Raw genomic sequence first — 7,500 nt, forward strand, 5'->3', positions numbered from 1 at the left:
CGGCATCACCATCCTCATCTATCCTCACCACCATCCCTCTCTATCCTCACCACCATCCCTCTCTATCCTCACCACCATCCCTCTCTATCCTCACCACCATCCCTCTCTATCCTCACCACCATCCCTCTCTATCCTCACCACCATCCCTCTCTATCCTCACCACCATCCCTCTCTATCCTCACCACCATCCCTCTCTATCCTCACCACCATCCCTTTCTATCCTCACCACCATCCCAAGCCTATCCTTTCATCCCATGAGCTTCACGTTGTATGTCGCGTCAGCTACGCTAATCCAAGGCGATAATTGAGAGCCCACTCGCTGGCAACATTTCACGCTTATATACCAAGAATTTAGATGAACTGGCAACCCCCCTTTTTTCTCCTCATTTCGTATTTATTGTATTTTTTGTTGGAAGGTTCTCATGTCTCACGATAAGATTTATTCAGTTATAACGAAAGTTAGACGAGATAGTCTGAGAGCCAGCATAGAAATAACGATATTAACAGTAACAAGTACAGCAGTGGAACAAAAATAAACCGTACGCTTAACAGCCAAACATATCAGTACATGTATATAATCTAGTAAATATCTAGAAATTAAAAACGGGAAAGAGCTAAAAATCCATACACAAGGACAAGAAATTGCTTTATAAGTTCCACACGCCACTTTTATGGTCAATAGGTCCAACATTATGCAAATTTAATGGAAGGCTGTATGTCCACATAATATTGCCTATGAGCAGGACAAACTCTACATTTATTTTACCCTGAAGTGTTTATACAGAATTATTATCCTTTTCTTTCTTTCTCTGTATTTCTTTATTTTTTGAAGTCTAAAGTGCAGGTGTGTGTGAAGAAGCGTTAGTTTTAAGTGATGTTTGTGCAGAGTTAACTGCGTATTTTCTCTCTCTCTCTCTCTCTCTCTCTCTCTCTCTCTCTCTCTCTCTCTCTCTCTCTCTCTCTCTCTCTCTCTCTTTCTTTCTCTCTCTCTCCCTCTTCCTCCCTCCCTCCTCTCTCTCTCTCTCTCTCTTCTCTCTCTCTCTCTCTCTCTCTCACTCTCTCACTCTCTCCTCTCTCTCTCTCTCTCTCTCTCTCTCTCTCTCACTCTCTCACTCTCTCTCTCACTCTCTCTGTCTCTTTCTCTCTTTCTCACCTCTTAAATACGCAAATGTAAATATAAATGTATTTATGTAAAGAATAACCATTGTAATTTAATGGAATAAAATGTTTTGACTTTGACTCTCTCTCCCTCTCCCCTCTCTCTCTCTCTCTCTCTCTCTCTCTCTCTCTCTCTCTCTCTCTCTCTCTCTCTCTCTCTCTCTCTCTCTCTCTCTTTTATTCTGTTTTACTCGCTGTTTTTACTCAAAGAACTTTTCCATCTCCTTCCCTACGAATATATGTTATCACATTTACTATCATTATTATTATCTTCAACCGATATCAGTCCAGAATAAACCCCTACTTTTGTCTCAACCTGTTTTTTGTTTTCTGTTTTTTTTTATTTCGTGTCTTATCTTCATCTAATGCAAAAGTACGAAGAAGTACTTAAATATAACCATTATCATCTACCCACGTCTGTACTGTACTACCTCGTTCGTACCTGAAACCGATGTAGAAAGTATGGCATTTGTATGCATAAAGGGAGTGCCACAGTAAGAGAGTATAGGCACGCTCAAAGGCCCAATCAGAGAGGGCTAAATTCCTGTGTACAATTAGGATAATCACCTATCCCAGTGTTGCATGTGCAAATTGCAACGTTGTCGGATTTCAGGCAGCAATTAGCATATCATTCCGAGTTAGATAAAGTCAAGTGATATGACTTTAATGACCTTTATTGTATAGGATTTTAAGCTATTGATGAAAGTACGATATTGACAACAATTATTGAGACTAATTAGCAATCCCTTTAAGTATAAAAGGATTTTTTTTATTTTCTCTAAATCGAAATTTGTTTTTTCGCTTTTTGTTTTTTGTTTTGTTTTTTTCTTTTCCTTTTTCTGCTTTCTCTCTTTCTATTCTGTACACTGGATCCTTACATGTGTTATGTTTTCCGTTGTGCTAGTGGAAATTGCTATCATGTTCTGGCAATGACTGTCTTGATGTTTTGTGTTCCTGTTCTGGAATTTGACGCTATTGTTCTTTTTTTGCAACATGATAAACGTGTAAATGAGTATCATATCTCAATATACAATCTATTTTTGCTTCTTGTTTTCTTTTCCTTCTTCTTCTTCTTTTCTTCTCTTTCTCCTCCCGCTTCTTCTTCCTCTTCCTCTTCCTTTTCTTCTTCCGCTTCCTTTTCTTCTTCTTGTTCTTCTTGTTCTTCTTCTCCTTCTCCTTCTCCTTCTCCTTCTCCTTCTCCTTCTCCTTCTCCTTCTCCTTCTTCTCCTCCTCCTCTCCTCCTCCTCCTCCTCCTCCTCCTCCTCCTCCTCTTCCTCCTCCTCCTCCTCCTCCTATGTTTATGACAGTGATGATGGTAAGAGTAATAGTGATAATAATAATAATAACGATGATAATTAGATGAAGAAAAATAACAACAATTATGATGGTAATAATAATAATGATAATAGTAAGAACAACAACACCAGTAATAGTAATAATGATAATAAAGATAATGAAAATAGTGATGATGGCGAATCTAATAATGATGATGATAATGATGATGACTAATGATGATGATAATGATGATGATGATGATGTGATGATGATGATGATGATGATGATGATGATGATAATAATAATAATAATAATAATAATAATAATAATAATATAATAAGGATGATGATGATAACGATGATAAAAAGATTCTTAATAATTATGGTAATGATGACAATAAAACCATTAAGTGCATTTCATCTCCACGTAATTATTTTTTCCAAAATATTCCGATTAGATTACCAGATGAGTTATCAGATACGATTAAAAATGACCTTAATTACCGGAAACATAAAAAAAAAATCAATTTCCCATCAAGAGAAAAGTTCAAAAGCGTTAGTGATTGAAAGGAAAACGAATAAAAAATAAAAAATAAAAAAAAATTGTCCTTCAGTCACTCGATTTCTTGTTTGTTTGTATGTTTTTTCTTTTTCTTTTTCTCTGAGATTTTAAAAAAAAAATTCATATTATTATCATATTTCTTGTTGTTATATTATCATTATTATTATTATTATTATTATCATTATCATTATTACTAGAGAGAGAGAGGGAGGGAGGGAGAAAGAGGGAGGGAGGGAGAAAGAGGGAGGGAAGGAGGGAGGAGAGAGGGAGAGAGAGAGGGAGGGAGGGGGAGGGAGAGAGAGAGAAAGAGGGAGGGAAGGAGGGAGGAGAGAGGGAGAGAGAGAGGGGGGAGGGGGAGGAGAGAGAGAGAAAGAGGGGGAGGGAGGGAGGAGAGAGGGAGAGAGAGAGGGAGGGAGGGGAGAGAGAGAAAAAAAAAGAGAGAGAGGGAAAGGGAGGAGAGAGGGAGGGAAGGAGGGAGGGAGAGATACATAGAGAAAGAGAGACAGAGAGAGAAAGGAGGGTGAGGAAGATGATAATATTGATGATGATGATGGTGATCATCATCATCATCATCATCATCATCATCATCACCATCATCATCATCATCATCATCATCATCATCATCATCATCATCATCATTCATCATCATCACCATCATCATCATCATCATCATCATCATCGTCATCATCATCATCATCATCATCATCATCATCATCATCATCATCATCACCATCATCATCATCATCATCATCATCATGAGGAGAAGGAGGAGGAGGAGGAGGAGTAGGAGGATAATGAGGAAGAATAAGGAGCAGAAAGAAAAAGAGACAAACAGGGACTAGAGAGAGAAAAAGAAAAAAAGCGAGAGAGACAGAAAAAAATATATATATATAAAAAAAACAAGGACAGACAAAAAAAAAAACAAAAACGAAAGAAAAAAACACACACAAACACACAGTAAAGAAGATAACGAATATTTCTTCATCTTCTTTTCTCAAATCACAGGAAATGAGTCGCAAAAAAGGCAAGAAAGGAATTGCAGGAATGCCTTGCAACGAGAGGAGAGAGAACGACCCACTCCCCCTGATTATTCACGGAGAAAAAGCTAGAGCAAGAACGAGGCAAATTAGGCTAAGTAATTCACTCACTGTACCTCTCCTCACTCTCCTCACTCTCCTCACTCTCCTCACTCTCCTCACTCTCCTCACTCTCCTCACTCTCCCTCACTCTCCTCACTATCCTCACTCTTCTCACCCTCCTCACTCTCCTCACTCTCCTCACTCTTCTCATGCTTTTCACTCCCTTCACTCTCCTCTCTCTTCTCACTATCCTCACTCTTCCCTCCTCACTCTCTCACTCTCCTCCTCTCCTCTCCTCACTCTCTCACTCTCCTCACTCTCCTCACGCTCTTTCACTCTCCTCACTCTCCTCACTCTCACTCCCTCACTCTCCTCACTCTCCTCACTCCTCACTCTCCTCACTCTCCTCACTCTCCTCACTATCCTCACTCTTCTCACCCTCCTCACTCTCCTCACTCTTCTCATGCTTTTCACTCCCTTCACTCTCCTCACGCTCTTCACTCTCCTCACTCTCCTCACTCTCCTCACGCTCTTCACTCTCCTCACTCTCCTCACTCTCCTCACGCTTTTCACTCCCTTCCCACTCTCCTCTACTCTCCTCACTATCCTCACTCTTCTCCACTCTCCTCACTCTCCTCACTCTTCTCACGTTCTTCACTCTCCTCACTCTCCTCACTCTCCTCACTCTCCTCACTCTTCTCACTCTCTTCACTCTCCTCACTCTCCTCACTCTTCGCACTCTCCTCACTCTCCTCACTCTTCTCACGCTCTACACTCTCCTCGCTCCCCTCACTCTCCTCACTCTCCTCACTCTCCTCACGTTCTTCACTCTCCTCACTCTTCTCACTCTCCTCACTCTCCTCACTCTTCTCACTCTCCTCACTTTTCTCACTCTCCTTACCCTTCTCACTCTCCTCACTCTCCTCACTCTTCTCACGCTCTTCACTCTCCTCACTTCCTCACTCTTCTCACTCTCCTCACTCTTCTCACTCTCCCCACTCTCTTCACTCTCCTCACTCTCTTCACGCGCTTCAATATCCTCACTTTCTTCACTCTCCTCACTCTACTCCCTCTTCTCACTCTCCTCACTTTTCTCACGCTCTTCACTCTCCTCACTTTTCTCACTCTCCTCACGCCTCCCTCCTTTTACCTTCCTTCTTCTTCCTTTTCTTCTTCCTTCTCCTTCTCCTCCTCCTCCTCCTCCTCCTGATCCTCCTTCTCCTCTTCCTCCTCCTGATCCTCCTCCTCCACCTCCTTCTCCTCCTCCTCCTCCTCCTCCCTTCCTCCGAATATAATAATAATGATGACTATGACAATAATAATAATAATAATAATAATAATAATAATAATAATAATAATAATAATAATAATAATAATAACAATAATAATAATAATAATAATAATAATAATAATAATAATAATAATAATAATAATGGTGATGGTGGGTTGGGAGCCACTAGCAATGATTGTCTAAACAAGTACTCCCCTGGGGAGGGATCACTGCTTAGCCGCCCCAGTATAAAGACTTAGGAGGCTACATGATGCCCACGGGGCGTCGAGTGGTGCGTCAAGCACCGTGCCCGCGGGGACGTGGAAATGCCAGTTGGTGATTGGCGCGGGATGTCCAGCTTCTTCGCAGTGAGGCTGAAATGTATCCTGCTTCTGAAGTGAGAGTAGGAAGTGGGTGATGAAGCGTCGCCCGTCACATGGATCAACACGGGGCGCATTCCTCAGGGCAGAACTAAGTCTAACTCTTCCATTTATCAAAATCCGCTAGGTTACTAGGACGGGAAATTTCCCACCCCTGGCCCTGCGGTTCGGCCATCTTGTACTATCAATCAAAAGAAAACAAGACTTAAATGGACAAGGGAAGAGTATAATGAGGCAATGTACTGCTTTTGCTATGCACTCAAGGAGCCTGCTGCAGAAGTTGTGAGCATATTTCTGTTAGTGTTCCATTTGCCTCAAACTTCAATCACCCTAGGTAGCTGGTAGTGACTCGGTGTTTGATTTTAATTAGCAGATCTAAAAAAAATAATAATAATAATAATAATAATAATAATAATAATAACACAACAACAACAAAAAGAAAGAAAAACAAGGAAAAATTAAATAATTGTTTTTTTTTGTTTGTTCGTTTGTTTGTTTTTTTTAATACGAAAGGCATAAGATCATTAAAAGTATTGAACTTCATGAAAGCAAAATTTTAGTCAACCAAAAAACAGCAAAAGATCAATTAAAAAATCAGCCGGTCTTTTTTCTTTTCAAATCATAGAATATAGGCGAGTGACACGTGTGCGAATTCACCGGAAAGAACTTGATGAAAATACATGAAAAAAAAAAATAAAAAATCTGATAAAAATGGTTAAAAATATGAAACGCAAAGGACTGGGGGATAGAAAATGGAATTAAGGTTGTTAATGTTTTTGAGAAGAAAATGGCAAGGGATTTAATAGGGGGGACTGACGAAAAGGTTATATCGAGTGAGATTAATTTATCAAAAGGTAGAGGGTGAGAGACAGATTTATATGGGGTGTGAAAATCTGTCTATCTATCCTTTATTAGTCTATTGACTCTCTCTCTCTCTCTCTCTCTCTCTCTCTCTCTCTCTCTCTCTCTCTCTCTCTCTCTCTCTCTCTCTCTCTCTCTCTGTGAGTGTGTGTGTGTGTGCGTGTGTGTGTGCTTGTGCGTGTGCGTGTGCGTGTGCGTGTGCGTGTGCGTGTGCGTGTGCGTGTGCGTGTGCTTGTGCGTGTGCGTGTGCGTGTGCGCGTGTGTGTGTGTGTTGATGGAAATGAGGAACATCCCACGCACCAGCTAAAAGTTAAAATACTGAACCATACGGACATCTCGCTATTTACAAAAATGACCCGTAGGACAGTACAGAAGAAGGTGCAAGAGCGTTACCGTGGAATATATTCCGGCGTAGGAGTGGCAAATTGGAAAAGATGAAGAAGAAAAAACGTCGCCATTGCATCTGAATTAAATATCATCTTTCGAAAAAAATATATATATATTCAGAGAACGTGAATTTCCACATTTAGTTTGAACTTACTTTAAATCTATTCTCAATTTTCTTCTTAAGAAATTCTGTCCTTAAAATTTACCTTGATCTTCACTTATATATTTCCACTTAAGACATTTTCTCCCTAAAAATCTACCTTAATCTTCTCGCACCTGTTTATATCTACTTAAGAAATTTTCTCCCTAAAAATCGACCTTAATCTTCTCGGACTTTCGTATTTCTACCTAAGAAATTTTCGTACACTAACCAAAATCCACAATAATCTACCCCAAACTTCCCACTTTCCCATAAATCTACTCTTACCATCTACTTATCTACCCGAGTCCAACTACTAGAAATAACCAATTATAGGCAGCTAACCCATTAACTTTCAGTAATTTTTCCTGTTTTTTTTTGTGTGTGTGT

Source organism: Penaeus monodon, chromosome 26 (genome assembly GCF_015228065.2).
Source record: "Penaeus monodon isolate SGIC_2016 chromosome 26, NSTDA_Pmon_1, whole genome shotgun sequence".
In the NCBI taxonomy this organism is placed as follows: Eukaryota; Metazoa; Arthropoda; class Malacostraca; order Decapoda; family Penaeidae; genus Penaeus; species Penaeus monodon.